The 14027-nt window shown below is 38.1% G+C and overlaps 1 long non-coding RNA gene across 1 annotated transcript; it reads right to left on the bottom strand.

Annotated features, from left to right (window-relative positions):
• Nucleotides 1-7676: 7676 nt before the first annotated feature.
• On the bottom strand, nucleotides 7677-12464 carry LOC115029412 (uncharacterized). The gene is made up of 3 exons (XR_003834971.2): nucleotides 12393-12464; nucleotides 9249-9372; nucleotides 7677-7810 (listed from the first exon to the last, which is right to left on the bottom strand). It is a non-coding gene; the product is annotated as an uncharacterized LOC115029412 (long non-coding RNA).
• Between the last annotated feature and the right edge of the window lie 1563 nt (nucleotides 12465-14027).

Below are 14027 nucleotides of genomic sequence, written 5' to 3'. Positions count from 1 at the left end.
AGGCTGCTATGAACATAGTTGAGCATGTGTCCTTCTTACCAGTTGGAACATCTTCTGGATATATGCCCAGGAGAGGTATTGCTGGATCCTCCAGTAATACTATGTCCAATTTTCTGAGGAACCACCAGACTGATTTCCAGAGTGGTTGTACAAGCTTGCAATCCCACCAACAATGGAGGAGTGTTCCTCTTTCTCCACATCCTCTCCAGCATCTGCTGTCACCTGAATTTTTTATCTTAGCCATTCTGGCTGGTGTGAGGTGGAATCTCAGGGTTGTTTTGATTTGCATTTCTCAGATAATTAAGGATCCTGAACATTTTTTCAGGTGCTTCTCACCCATTCTGTATTCCTCAGGTGAGAATTCTTTGTTTAGCTCTGAGCCCCATTTTTAATGGGGTTATTTGATTTTCTAGAGTCTACCTTCTTGAGTTCTTTATATATATTGGATATTAGTCCCCTATCTGATTTAGGATAGGTAAAGATCCTTTCACAATCTGTTCGTGGCCTTTTTGTCTTATTGATGGTGTCTTTTGCCTTACAGAAGCTTTGCAATTTTATGAGGTCCCATTTGTCCATTCTTGATCTTACAGCACAAGCCATTGCTGTTCTATTCAGGATTTTTTTCCCCTGTGCCCATATCTTTGAGGCTTTTCCCCACTTTCTCCTCTATAAGTTTCACTGTCTATGGATGTGGAGTTCCTTGATCCACTTAGATTTGACCTTAGTACAAGGAGATAGTAATGGATCAATTCACATTCTTCTACATGATAACCACCAGTTGTGCCAGCACCATATCTTGAAAATGCTGTCTTTCTTCCACTGGATGGTTTTAATTCCCTTGTCAAAGATCAAGTGACCATAGGTGTGTGGGTTCATTTCTGGGTCTTCAATTCTATTCCATTGGTCTACTTGTCTGTCACTATACCAATACCGTGCAGTTTTTATCACAATTGCTCTGTAGTAAAGCTTTAGATCAGGTATGGTGATTCCACCAGAGGTTCTTCTATCCTTGAGAAGAGTTTTTGCTATCCTAGGTTTTTTGTTATTCCAGATGAATTTGCAGATTGCCCTTTCTAATTCATTGAAGAATTGAGTTGGAATTTTGATGGGGATTGCATTGAATCTGTAGATTACTTTTGGCAAGATAACCATTTTTACTATATTGATCCTGCCCATCCATGTGCATGGGCGATCTTTACATCTTCTGAGGTCTTCTATAATTTCTTTCTTCAGAGACTTGAAATTCTTATCATACAGATCTTTCACTTCCTTAGTTAGAGTCACGCCATGGTATTTTATATTATTTGTGACTATTGAGAAGAGTGTTGTTTCCCTAATTTCTCTCTCAGGCTGTTTATCCTTAGTGTAGAGAGAGGCCATTGACTTGTTTGAGTTAATTTTATATCCAGCTACTTCACTGAAGCTGTTTCTCAGGTTTACAAGTTGTCTGGTGGAATTTTTAGGGTCACTTATATATACTATCATATCATCTGCAAAAAGTGATACTATGACTTCTTCCTTTCCAATTTATACCTCCCTTATCTCCTTTTGTTGTCGAATTGCTCTGGACTTTAAGTATAATGTTGAATAGGTAGGAAGAAAGTGGACAGCCTTGTCTAGTCCCTGATTTTAGTGGGATTACTTCTGCTTCTCACCATTTCCCTTGATGTTGGCTACTGGTTTGTTGTAGATTGCTTTTATCATGTTTAGGTATGGGTCTTGAATTCCTGATCTTTCCAAGACTTTAATCATGAATGAGTGTTGTATTTTTGTCAAATGCTTTCTCCGCATCTAACGAGATGATCATGTGGTTTTTGTCTTTGAGTTTTTTATATAATGGATTACGTTGATGGATTTCCATTTATTAAGCCATCCCTGGAATGAAACTTACTTAGTCAGGATGGATGATTGTTTTGATGTGTTCTTGAATTTGGTTAGTGAGAATTTTATTGAGGATTTTTGCATCGGTATTCATAAGGGAAATGGGTCTGAAGTTCTCTATCTTTGTTGGGTCTTTTTGTGGTTTAGGTATCAGAGTAATTGTGGCTTCATAGAATGCATTGGGTAGGGTACCTTCTGCCTCTATTTTGTGGAATAGTTTCTGAAGAACTGGAATTAGATCTTTCTTTGAAGTTCTCATAGAAGTCTGTACTAAACCCATCTGGTCCTGGGCTTTTTTTGGTTGGGAGACTATTAATGACTGCTTCTATTTCTTTAGGGGATATAGGACTGTTTAGATCATTAACCTGATCCTGATTTAACTTTGGTACCTGGTATCTGTCTAGAAATTTATCAATTTCATCCAGGTTTTCAAGTTTTGTTGAGTATAGCCTTTTGTAGAAGGATCTGATGGTGTTTTAGATTTATTCAGGATCTGTTGTTGTGTCTCCCTTTTCATATCTGATTTTGTTAATTAGGATGCTATCCCTGTGCCCTCTAGTGAGTCTGGCTAACGGTTTATCTATCTTGTTGATTTTCTCTAGAACCAGCTCCTAGATTGGTTGGTTCTTTGAATAGTTCTTCTTGTTTCCACTTGGTTGATTTTGCCCCTGAGTTTGATTATTTCCTGCTGTCTACTCCTCTTGGGTGAATTTGCTTCCTTTTGTTCTAGAGCTTTTAGGTGTGTTGTCAAGCTGCTAGTGTGTGCTCTCTCTAGTTTCTTTCTGGAGGCACTCAGAGCTATGTGTTTTCCTCTTAGAAATGCTTTCATTGTGTCCCATAGGTTTGGGTATGTTGTGGCTTCATCTTCATTAAACTCTAAAAAGTCTTTAATTTCTTTCTTTATTCCTTCCTTGACCAAGGTATCATTGAGAAGAGTGTTGTTCAGTTTCCACATGAATGTTGGCTTTCCATTACTTATTTTGTTATTGAAGATCAGCCTTAGTCCATGGTGATCTGATAGGATGCATGGGACAATTTCAATATTTTTGTATCTCTTGAGGCCTGTTTTGTGACCAATTATATGGTCAATTTTGGAGAAGGTACCATGAGGTGCTGAGAAGGAGGTATATCCTTTTGTTTTAGGATAAAATGTTCTGTAGATATCTATTAAATCCATTTGTTTCATAACTTCTTTTAGTTTCACTGTGTCTCTGTTTAGTTCTTGTTTCCCTGATCTGTCAATTGATGAAAGTGGTGTGTTGAAGTCTCCCACTATTATTGTGTGAGTTGCAATGTGTGCTTTGAGCTTTACTAAAGTCTCTTTAATGAACGTTGCTGCCCTTGTATTTGGAGCATAGATATTCAAAATTGAGAGTTCCTCTCTGAAGATTTTACCTCACAGTGATTATTCTAAACTCATCTTTTTCATATTGCATTTTCTGTTCTAAGAGTAAGAACTTGGATTTTCATGATATGTCTTCAAATTGTGTTAATTCATCAGCATGTACAAACATTTCAACATTAAAATCCATTTCCTGATCTTCTGATCTATGTTAAAAAACATGTAGGTATTTTTATTTAAATAAAAGTCTTTAAGTAATACTTTATAAACTACATATTAAAATTATATTTAAATATTTCTTCTAACTAGGTGTATGGGATGCTGGGTCTGATTTTTCTGAATTCTAACATTAAATAAAAACAATTTAAAACCATGTATCTTAGTTAGCTAAAACATGTTTATTTTCTGTGTTTTCATTTCTTTCTACATATTCTGGTTACAACCTGTTGCATATACTCACTCACACACACACACACACACACACACACACACTAAGCATTTCTTGCAATTTGTAACTATGCATAAAATGGTTTGATTTTCATTGTTAAATAGACATCAAAAATTATAGTCAATAGCTTTAATTTTCAAAAGAACAGGGAAGTGGAGGTGGATCCAGAAGAAGTTAAGGGGAGGAGTTCAGTGTAAGTATGATCAAAATATATTGTTTAAACTTTCAGAGAGTAAATTTAAAAATAACTGTCTTTTAAAAAAATGTCTTCCTTAATCTGCCTATGGTCAAGCACACAGTCCCAGAGGCTTGGGGTATCTGGGGAGTCTGAGGTAGAAGAATTATACATTTGAATCAAAACCTAGATATTCCTCATTTTTAAAGGAATTTTGGGCTTTTATCAGTTAAAGCATTCTATGTTGATAATTGTTTTTTTTTTACCAAATGTGTGGTACTAGGGTATGCTGGCCTACTCTGTTTATAAGAAGAGGTCTGCTATCATTTTCCTGTCAATTTGTGAAGAAAAGTCTGCTTTTAACACTTCAAAAATCGCATTTTGTTTTTTTGAAGTTACTCTCCAAGAATATGTTGTTCTGATGTGCCTACATCAATTGTCCATGGTATTCACCACACTTTAATTCATTTAGCTTGGTTATCTTTGGTTTTTAGTTTTGATCAAATATGGGCATTTTGACAAATTTTTCTTCCAACCTTCTGCCCACCCTCTATCTCCACTCTTTCTAGAACTGTAATTGCACACCTGCCTTAGTGTCTCATACTGCCTCATGCCAAGAAATGCTTTCCCTCTCTGTATTCAGCTTTTCACTGGGTCATCTGAAGTGGAAATTTCTGGTTTCTTTAGAGACTCAGTTGTGGCACGTGAAGTTTTTCTGGAATCTGTCTTATGAGAGGATATTTTGCGGAAGCAGACACATGAGAGGATTTTTTGCTGAGAACAGACACGTAGGGTTTTTCTGGAAGCTGTCGTGTGAAAAGACATGTGATGTTTTGCTGAAAGAGATCTTTAAGAGGGTACATGATGTTTAGAAGGAATACAGATATAACCCTACAGGGAGTGAGAGGATGGTCTTGCATTAGTTCAACTTGCAGCACTGTGCTGGTCTTTACTGATCTTCCTTTGTCATGACTTTGTAGAGAGAAATGCATTAAAGAACTTTCTGTGGTATTCTGCTGCTGCTTCTTACTTCCTTGCCTATTTGGCTGAGCCTTGCAGTTTCTTCTGGATCAAGACACTGCTACTGGTTCAAGCTCAGGGTTTTCTGATTTCACTGGACTTTGGCTACTGATTTGTGTTTGATGTTTTGTACTGGACTGCTGATATCCTGATAGTGAAGATTGGATCGCCCCAAAAAAGTACATCTAAACAGGACTGCATCCCCCTTGTGCCATTAAGCATATTTTTCTGCTACCACTGTCAGTGGTTAGAAAAGAGGTTAAAGCTTTTAAGAACCCTAATTAAAGTAGGTTTTGAAAAGTCTAAATCTACAGTCATCAATGGATAACTTCTATTAATATATTTACAGATTCATTCATGTTTTCTTCTGTATTCATTTACCAAGTCAGTACTGTAAATTCCTTAAACTTCTTTTATTGGATTTCAGTTCCAGAATATCTTGTGTCTAGTCTATGCTTTGTTATTTTTCTCTTGTTTTTTGACAATTTTATGCCTTTTATATGATACTTTAAATTTATTTGTTAGATTTCATGTCTGAAAGATTTGTCAAGGATGAAATTTGAGGCTAGGTTATGGCTCTACTCTTACTTAGGGCTATATTCATATAAATATAGCAACATATTTATATGAACAACAGGAATCTCAGGTGAACTATTTTCTTAGTATCCTGAACCTCTACACTGTCCCAGAAATGTTATTGTTTGCTATATTATGTTATGGAGTACATGGGATTTTGTTGTAGCTACTTTAGACTCTGATCACATTTACCTTTGTGACTGTTAAAGATGAATTCAAGCCTCTCCCTCTAGTGGTGTTTCATGGCCAGACATTGAGGACTTCAAGCGGGTAAGACCTTAGACTTGAAGCTATGAAATTGGGAGACAAACCTATTATTTTAAGATTCTCAAAAGATCAAGGCTATTGGAATGCAACCCTAGAAAGCAAACAATTTAAAAAAATTCAAGTGTTGGCAATTTTAAGAATCCATGAATTTAAATCATGAAATGAAAAGCTTCTTGCTTGTCTGTTGGTTTTGTGATGGAAGATGTCTTAGGGTTTCATTTCTGTGAAGAGACACCAAGATCAATGCAACTCTTATAAAGGAAAATATTTAATTGGGGCTGGCTTATGGTTTCAGAGGTTCAGTCCATTATCATCATGATAGGAAGCATGGCAATGTGCAGGCAGAAATAGTGCTGGAGATGCCAATAGTTCTATATCTTGATTCTCAGGCAGCAGCAGGGAACTGTCTTCCACAGACAGCCTGGAGGAGGCTCTGATTCCACTCGCCAGACTTGAGTATATACATGAGACCTCAGAGTCCCACTTCCACAATGACATTCTTTCTCTAATAAGGTTACACCTCCTCCAATGAGGCCACACCTCCTAATAGTGCCACTTCTCATAGGCCAAGCATATTAAAACTACCATAGAAGCCGTGTGTATACAATGTATATATACATTTGCATATGAATGCAGAAACCCCAGCAGGAGTTATAATAGTCTGTTTAACCATACTCTGCTTATTCCCTAGGGGCAGGGTCTCTCACTGAACCTGAAACTAGGCTGGCAAACAGCAAGCCCTAGGAATCCTCTAGTCCCTCTCCCCACCCAAGTTCTAGGTTACAGGTAAGAGTGTATAACCACTTTTGGCTTTTATATGGATGGGGATTTGAAGTCAAGCCCTCATACTTCTGCACCAAGAACTCGTACTCAGAGCCACCCCTACCCCTATGGTGATAGGTTAGTCTTTTTTCACCCCCCCCCCATATATTTTTTTAATTAGTCACCTTTAGAATAGTTTTAGGATCACTGAACAGTTGAGCAGAAAGTTCTATTTCCATTTATCCCCCTGCTTTCCCTTTCCACACCACTGCCCTTACTATCAGCCTCACCTACTGACATACATTTCTGACAATTAGTGAACCTACCTTCTGTTGAGGTTTTGTCTTTCATTGTCTATTATCTGTCTATTATAATGTTAAGTGCAGGTCCCCAGGACCTGGAGTCTATGCATAGCCCTGAGACCCTGCCCTCAAGTTAATTCTGATTGGTGAATAAAGATGCTGACAGCCAATAGCTGGGTAGGTGGGGTTGAGTTTTCATGGACTTAGAGAAGAGAGAGGACCATGAGAAGGGAAGGAGCAGATGGAAGCCATCTTGAAATAAAGGAAGAATGAGCAGGACGGAGAAGGATAGCAACCATGAGCTAAGGGCCAAGAGAATGTGGCCCAGAGGGAGTTCAGTACAGCCCAGATGGAACATAATTTGGGGTAGAGTCTAACAACATGGTTGGTAGGCAACTGTCTAGTTATTGTGCTGCCTAAAGCATATTAAAAATGTAAAGACTGTCTGTGTCTTTCATCTGGGAACATAAATGAGCTAAAGCAGAGAAGAAGCCCTAGGCTGGGATTTCAAATATTACTACTACACTGTTCATTCATCATCATTGCCTAAAGTGCATAATTTATATGACTTGCTCTAATATTCTATGGGTTTGAATAGACGAACAATGGTACATATTGTTTTTCAGGGGATCATATGCACTACTTTCCTTATTCTAAAGCCTTCTGTGCTTTGTCTCTTCATCCCTTTCTTTCCATAACCCCTAGCAAGCACAGGTCTTCTCATTGACTCCAGAGTTTTTAATTCTCCATTTTTCCCCACAATACTACCACTGCTAACATGCAATAAAAAGCAATCCTGAAAAGAGAACAAGTTCATGGTGGGAATCATCCCAGAGACTGTCTGTCTCGCCAGCAAGAACGACACCACATCCTATCAAATTAATCACATACATCTGTCCAAAGTCCAGTTGCTCTTCTCTACATGAAGTAGCAGGCTTTTGATTCTAAGCCTATTCCAGTCTCAGAGACTCATTCCATATAAGACAGCACAGCTGGCCTTCCACATCTGTAACTTCCACATCTGTAGATTCAACCAGCTGGAAAACAGAGATAGACAGAAAACGATGTCTGCACTGACCCTGTGTGAACATTTTTCTTCACCATTAGCCCTTAAACAATGAAATATGACAACTATGCGCACATTTACATCTTATTTTGGGCTTCACAAGTCACACAGAGCCTATTTAAAGTACATAAACTGTAAGCTTAGGTAATGTGCAAATAGTGTGCCATTTTATTTAAGAATCTGTACATGTACAGGTTTTGGAATATGTAGAGAAACAAAATAAATTCCCTTGAGATATGTGCAAGTATTTCATCTTTCCTTTGCTTACCTAAGAAGTCTCATCTTTAAGGAATTTAGTTCTTTTTACTTCTATCCATATGCAATTTGTGGATATAAAGAAAACTATGACATTTGGCATTGTTATCTGCTAAAGTGTATTATCCTGAATACAATTTTTGCACACACAGCTACATTTTAACCCAAAGTGAGAAGACTAGGTTATAGTCAGCATAGGAAAAACGATGTACAATTTGTTCTTTGTAGCCTCGTAAAATGACCAAGTGTGCTTCAGTCACAGCATCCACTTCCCCCAAAGAGAGAAAATGACATATGGTGCTCTTCCCAGAGACATAAAAAGGAATAAATGCTGCCTTGCACTCCAGTAATTGAAAAATAGCTTTGTTGTTACTGCTGACACCAGAAGTTCCTTATCATCTGTCTAAGGCGGACACCTCTATTGTTATGTATTAGAATAGTATTTACTATAAATGGAGTCGCTTACAGACTGTAACTGTTAATAATCAAACTTTCATAAGGATTTTGGGACAGTGAATTGAAAATAACCACAGACACACAGTGAATGGAACAGGCTCTAAAATGTGATCCATCTTGATCAATACTCTCCTTCCTTAGCTTGCATTAGCATCATGGGTTTTCATATAAATGTCATGCTGTTGTTGGCCTCTCAGTGTATTTTGCAAATGGATGTAGACAATTTACTGTTTAGAGCTACTCTGCCAGGAGACTATCCTCTAAGTAATTTGCCACTGTTAGAACCAAGTTTCTCTGTCCTGGATAGTTCTACAAAGAACTGATTTTCTCTGTGTAAAGACATTTAATAGTATCATGAATCAGAGAACCCGGGCTCTTCCCCTGGAGCATTGAGAACCAATCAACCAATCTCTCTCAGCAAGGAAAATACCGATTTTTGTGAATGTCACAGATGATGATTCCTTTCCATAACACCTATGTGTACTATAGGAATTATTCCTGTAATCACTTTTATGCCTTTAAGTTTGTAATGTTATTGAGAATTAACATTTATGTATGTAGAAATTTTGATGTAGGAATTGAAGCAGACAGAATTACCATTCTCAAAATCTTATCATTTTAACTGGAAATTCTTGGTGTAGGATAAGAGAAATGTATGAAGAAAAACATTCTCTTAATGTTCTGGTTCAACTACTCACCATCAATATTCCTTCTTTTGGTTCAGCTACTGACCATAAGTGTTCCTTCCCACTGCAGGATCACCGGCTTCTTCTCAGTAGGCAGCATAGCAGGCAGGAAGGAGGTGGGATACTGACATCTACACTGTAGATGAGAAACTTCAACTGGAAAGCCAGATCTTTCCTCCTTAGTCTGCTAGAACACACTTCAATCTCTTTAAAGTGTTTGGTAGTAAGTGGCACTGGGAATACTAACTACTCAGCTTGGATTTCTTTCCTAACCAAAACTCAACATGCATCTAAATGAAGGTTGTTGCCCAGAGAGATGTCCTCCATGGGGCATTGAGACTTCTCATTGCGGAAAGAGCCTGGAACCATTGACACCCCAAACACCAACAGCAATGGTGGAAGATTTGATTATTGGAATTCTACAGAACATAAAATATTCTCTTTTGTTTAGGAAAATGCCTTGATAGAACTTATGTCTATAGAAAAACCACTTGCATCATGTGGTCTGTATCAGTGTAAATATATTTTAGCTTATAATCACTGAAAGTAATATATTTCATAACAGAGTAGAATCTACTTCAAAAGTCTATCTTCTGCAATTAAATGTAGATATTTTTTTCATTTTATTCTATTTCAAATTTTGCAAATCCTTATTTCAAATCAAATATGCCAAATGTTTTGTGTCCTTAAAATGTATGTGTTAACATGTAATACCTCAGTATGATTAGATTTGTTGGTAAGGTCTATGGAAGAAAATCAATCCATAAGATAGTGTTTTGAGAACAAAAAATAAATCTCCCGGCCCCCATCTGACATGCAAGAACATAAAAAGGTGTCAGTCTGTAATGGAGGCAGGTCCTTTCATGGCACTAAATCTACTGGAATCTACTTGATCTTTGAATTTTTCTACCTTTAGAAACTGTGAGAAATAAATATTTACAGTCACAAGCTCACAGTCTATGTTTGGGGATTTGTTTGTTTGATGCACGCCAACCTGAATGGACGAAAGCGCCATGAAATGCTGGAAAGTACAGTTTGGAAAGCACCAGTCTATAATAGATCAATAAAACAAAGACAAAACTGATGTTCTCAGAATAAAGAAGTAAAAGATAATAGAGAGGGAAAGGAAGAATGAGGGAAGTGAGATGAAGGAAACGGAGGGACTGAGGAGCATTCTTAGCAGATCAGAATGGGGAGATACAGATAGGTAGCACTGTCTAGTGACAAAATGATAGAAGGCATCTAATGAAAGGCTCAGGCTCTGCTTAAAGTCTCCAGGGACAGGAACATACGTAATTACCTCCACCACTACAAAGCTTCATGACAACTGTGCTGCACCGGCAATTTCATACCTGCCACATTTCAGACAGATATAATGGAATTTATTATATTTCTGGGATTTTGAATGAGGGACTGTTCTTATGGAAAAAAAAAAGAGTGAGAGCATGCAAAACATGCCATGCAAGCACAAACATCATTAAATAGAAAGCTCAGAGCCACCAGAGACCATGTAATGACACCCTTCTCGTAGCAGTTGCCTTTGTGGGGAGAACCTCTCAGAGAAATTTTAAGAAGGTTGTAAGGCTTGTAACATAGAGGTGAGTCTCTGTTTTTAATCTCAAAAGCTGGGGTTGGCTGAATTGAATCCAACAATTTTGGGTGACAACTTACAATGTATTTCAGAGACCAGCTAAGTGAGTGAATAGGTTACTAAGCTGGAGGTTTGGGGGAGAGAGTTTCACAGAAGCCGCTGTCTGTTGAACTTGCTATTACATTAAGAGCGTCCGATACTGGAGACTTCTGCTTTCCTAGTCCTTGAGTACTTCAGAATCTGATCATGCTTTGGCATTAATACGATAAAGTCTGTGTAACTGTCTGTGAACTCAAAGAAATAAATCAGCTTTGTTTTTACTTGTGTTAAAATGGGAACTTTCTTAGGTAGAAGTTTGGCTTTCGTTCTTGGTTTCTAAATCAGAGTAGAAAGGATCTCTTGGAGTTAGCATTTATTCTTGTCTCCTTGAGCCCCAGTGCCCCTTTAACCCATACAGTATCTGCTTCCTAAATTGCTCGAGACCAGAGTGAACTAGGGACCCCTAGGCTTTGTTCCAGCAGCTGGTGCCATCTGAAAGGATTCTGATTGTTAGTGAATTCACTATCCAGGGAAACTGGAATTTTCCCAGGTCACCAGCTTGCCCTTTGCTCCTTGGATACCATTGAACATAGACTCCATGTTCATAGTTTCCTTTCCAAATAAAGCTCATTTATCCAAACCTTCTACAATCATAAAACTTGTCTACCTGATTTCAATTACAATAAAAAATACTGAGACACTCGACTTTTAAACTTTTAAACAGAAGTGGTTCACTTTGGAAGTTCCAGTCCATTACTAATGCTTCAGGCTTAGGCCAGTGGTGAGATAGGTGTGATAGGCCAGTGGCATATCACATTAGGAACATGGGTAGAGAAAAAAAAACCAACAAAAAAGAACCACTGACTTCATGGCCAGGGATTGAAAGAGAAAATGAGATCAGAGTCCAATAGTCCCATTCTAGGGCATACTCCAATGACTTACATATATCCCATAGTATCCCCATCTAAAAGGCTAAGCCACCTTCCCATAGCTCCAAGCCAGGAAACAATCCTTAACACACAGACCTTTGGATTACATAGAAGAGCCAAGCTACAGCACCATCTATTGGAAAATCCAGACCTCTGCACTCACACACCAATCCTTCTCCCACGGAAATGCTCATCACCCAAAATTATCACTCTCTGGTTGCCATTGCATAAGCTCACTTTACCTCACTACAGGTGCTCCAAGAAGATGCACACCTCTTTGATGTATATTTCATACTGTAAAAAGCAGCAGTCTGTTTGTAATTGATAGCAGCAATATGCTGTCATGAAGTAATGCTTTGAAAGAAACACACTCCGTTTGGTCAACACAGGATTAAAGCACATGGCAGCCTCTCTGCAATATGACTTATACTCGCTTATAAGGATCTCTAACACTGTTCAATCCATGCCTTGCAGCTTTATATTCAAGTACATGCTAAATAATTTTAGTTCAGGACGTTTCACATTTTTAATGTACTCAAAGACTAATGAAGGTGCCTTGGAATAGACTTAAGCAATGAGAATTGGTAAATATCTTACAAGCATGTGTTCAACTCACAGCCTTGGATCTGAGTGCTCCATACAGGGTAGATACTGTGTAACCAATCATCTGTCTACATCTCACTTCTTCCAGTAATCAGCCAAGACAGGATTCTGCACAAAAAAAAGCTGCTCATCAGTACTTAAAGGAGACAGTTCATAATTTTAATTTTTTTCTGTGTTCATTGGTGTGTTTCTCTCTGTCTTTGTCTTTCTCTCTGTCTTTGTCACTCTGTCTCTCTGTCTCTTTGTCTCTCTGTCTGTGTGTCTGTGTGTGTATGTGAATGTACCTGTAGGCATGAATGTGAATGTATGTGTACAGACATAAGGAACCCAGAAGACAGCCTTAGGAGCTATGCCTCAGTCACCACTGCCTTATTGTTTGAGGCAAAATCTCTCATTGCCATAAATCTCACCAAATATACTAGAGTGGCTGGTGAATGAGCCTCAACATTGGCATTACATGCATATGCCACCATGCTGTTCGTTTTACTTGGGGTCTAGGGAATCAAACTCAGATCCTTATGCTGTCATGGTAGGCACTTTACTGATTGAGCTATAGTCCAGCTCTTAATTTGATAAGGAAAGGGGAAATCACTGGTGTTTTAAATTTTCTTCTTTAATCACAGGAGAAATTTAAATGGAATTCATCATAGTAAAACATGATTTTTCCCAAAATTTCCTTCCGAAATTAAAGAGGCACATTACTGTCAATCTCACTTCAGTTATCTTCCAAAAACAGCATCATAGTTCTCAAATACACTTCTGTGGGAGCCCCTGCTGCTTCAGTATGATGAGTCTGTGCACCAGACTCATTTGAGCGGCAGCAATAAAAACGCAAAGCATCATTCAACAGTCAACAGGCAGCAGCATCTTTTCTGCTAATGCTCACTGCTGTTCATCTGTCAAAGTCACTTTCCTGAAGCGTGTGCTATTAAATTTGTCATAGGAAAATTAGTCTCAGTGGTTTGGGAACTATCTCTGAATTTTAAGAGCAGGTGACAGAATTTTATATCAGTTCAAGTGTCATTGGGGGATTCAACACAAAATTAAAGGCGTCATGGATTAAAGATTAGTATTTTTCCCCACACTTTTGTTTCTCTAAATAAATTTTGCAGCTCATCAGAACATGACCTAAAATGGACAGAGATCTAGAGATTGTATCCTAGGTAAGAGTCAGGGCCTCACATGGCTTTTCCTCCCCTACCTACTAAGGCGTCTGCCATAAGGTTTCTTCATCTCTCCCAGAAAAGGCAGGAAGAGCATGCATACAAGAAAATGAGTGTCCCTTCCTCTGTTCAAATAAAATATAGCAAGATGCAGGTTAAAAATTCTCTACAGAGAGAGTTTTCATAATTTTGAGTGTCATAGCTGGCTGCTTTTCAAGTTCCCACAAGGTTCTATCCACCTTGATGAAGTCACTGTAGCCCTAAGTGTGGTCTCAGGCGTTAGGTTAAGAGACTTGATTTTATTGAGTACATTGAAGTAGCTCCATCATCCCTCAGAGGCAAACTTGCCTTAATCAACTTCACAGAAATTGAAAGCCTGTTTATTACTGTATAATGAGAAGCAGGCATATGGGAAGCCAGGTTATTAGAAGGTTTTCGCAAAGAGCATAGATCTTAAAATGAATCT

The sequence above is a fragment of the Mus caroli genome, unplaced genomic scaffold (assembly GCF_978045245.1).
Source record: "Mus caroli unplaced genomic scaffold, Mus_caroli_1 scaffold_2, whole genome shotgun sequence".
Classification (NCBI taxonomy): domain Eukaryota; kingdom Metazoa; phylum Chordata; class Mammalia; order Rodentia; family Muridae; genus Mus; species Mus caroli.
Note: the sequence above shows the minus strand (reverse complement) of the source record. Positions and strands in the feature narration are given on the sequence as shown.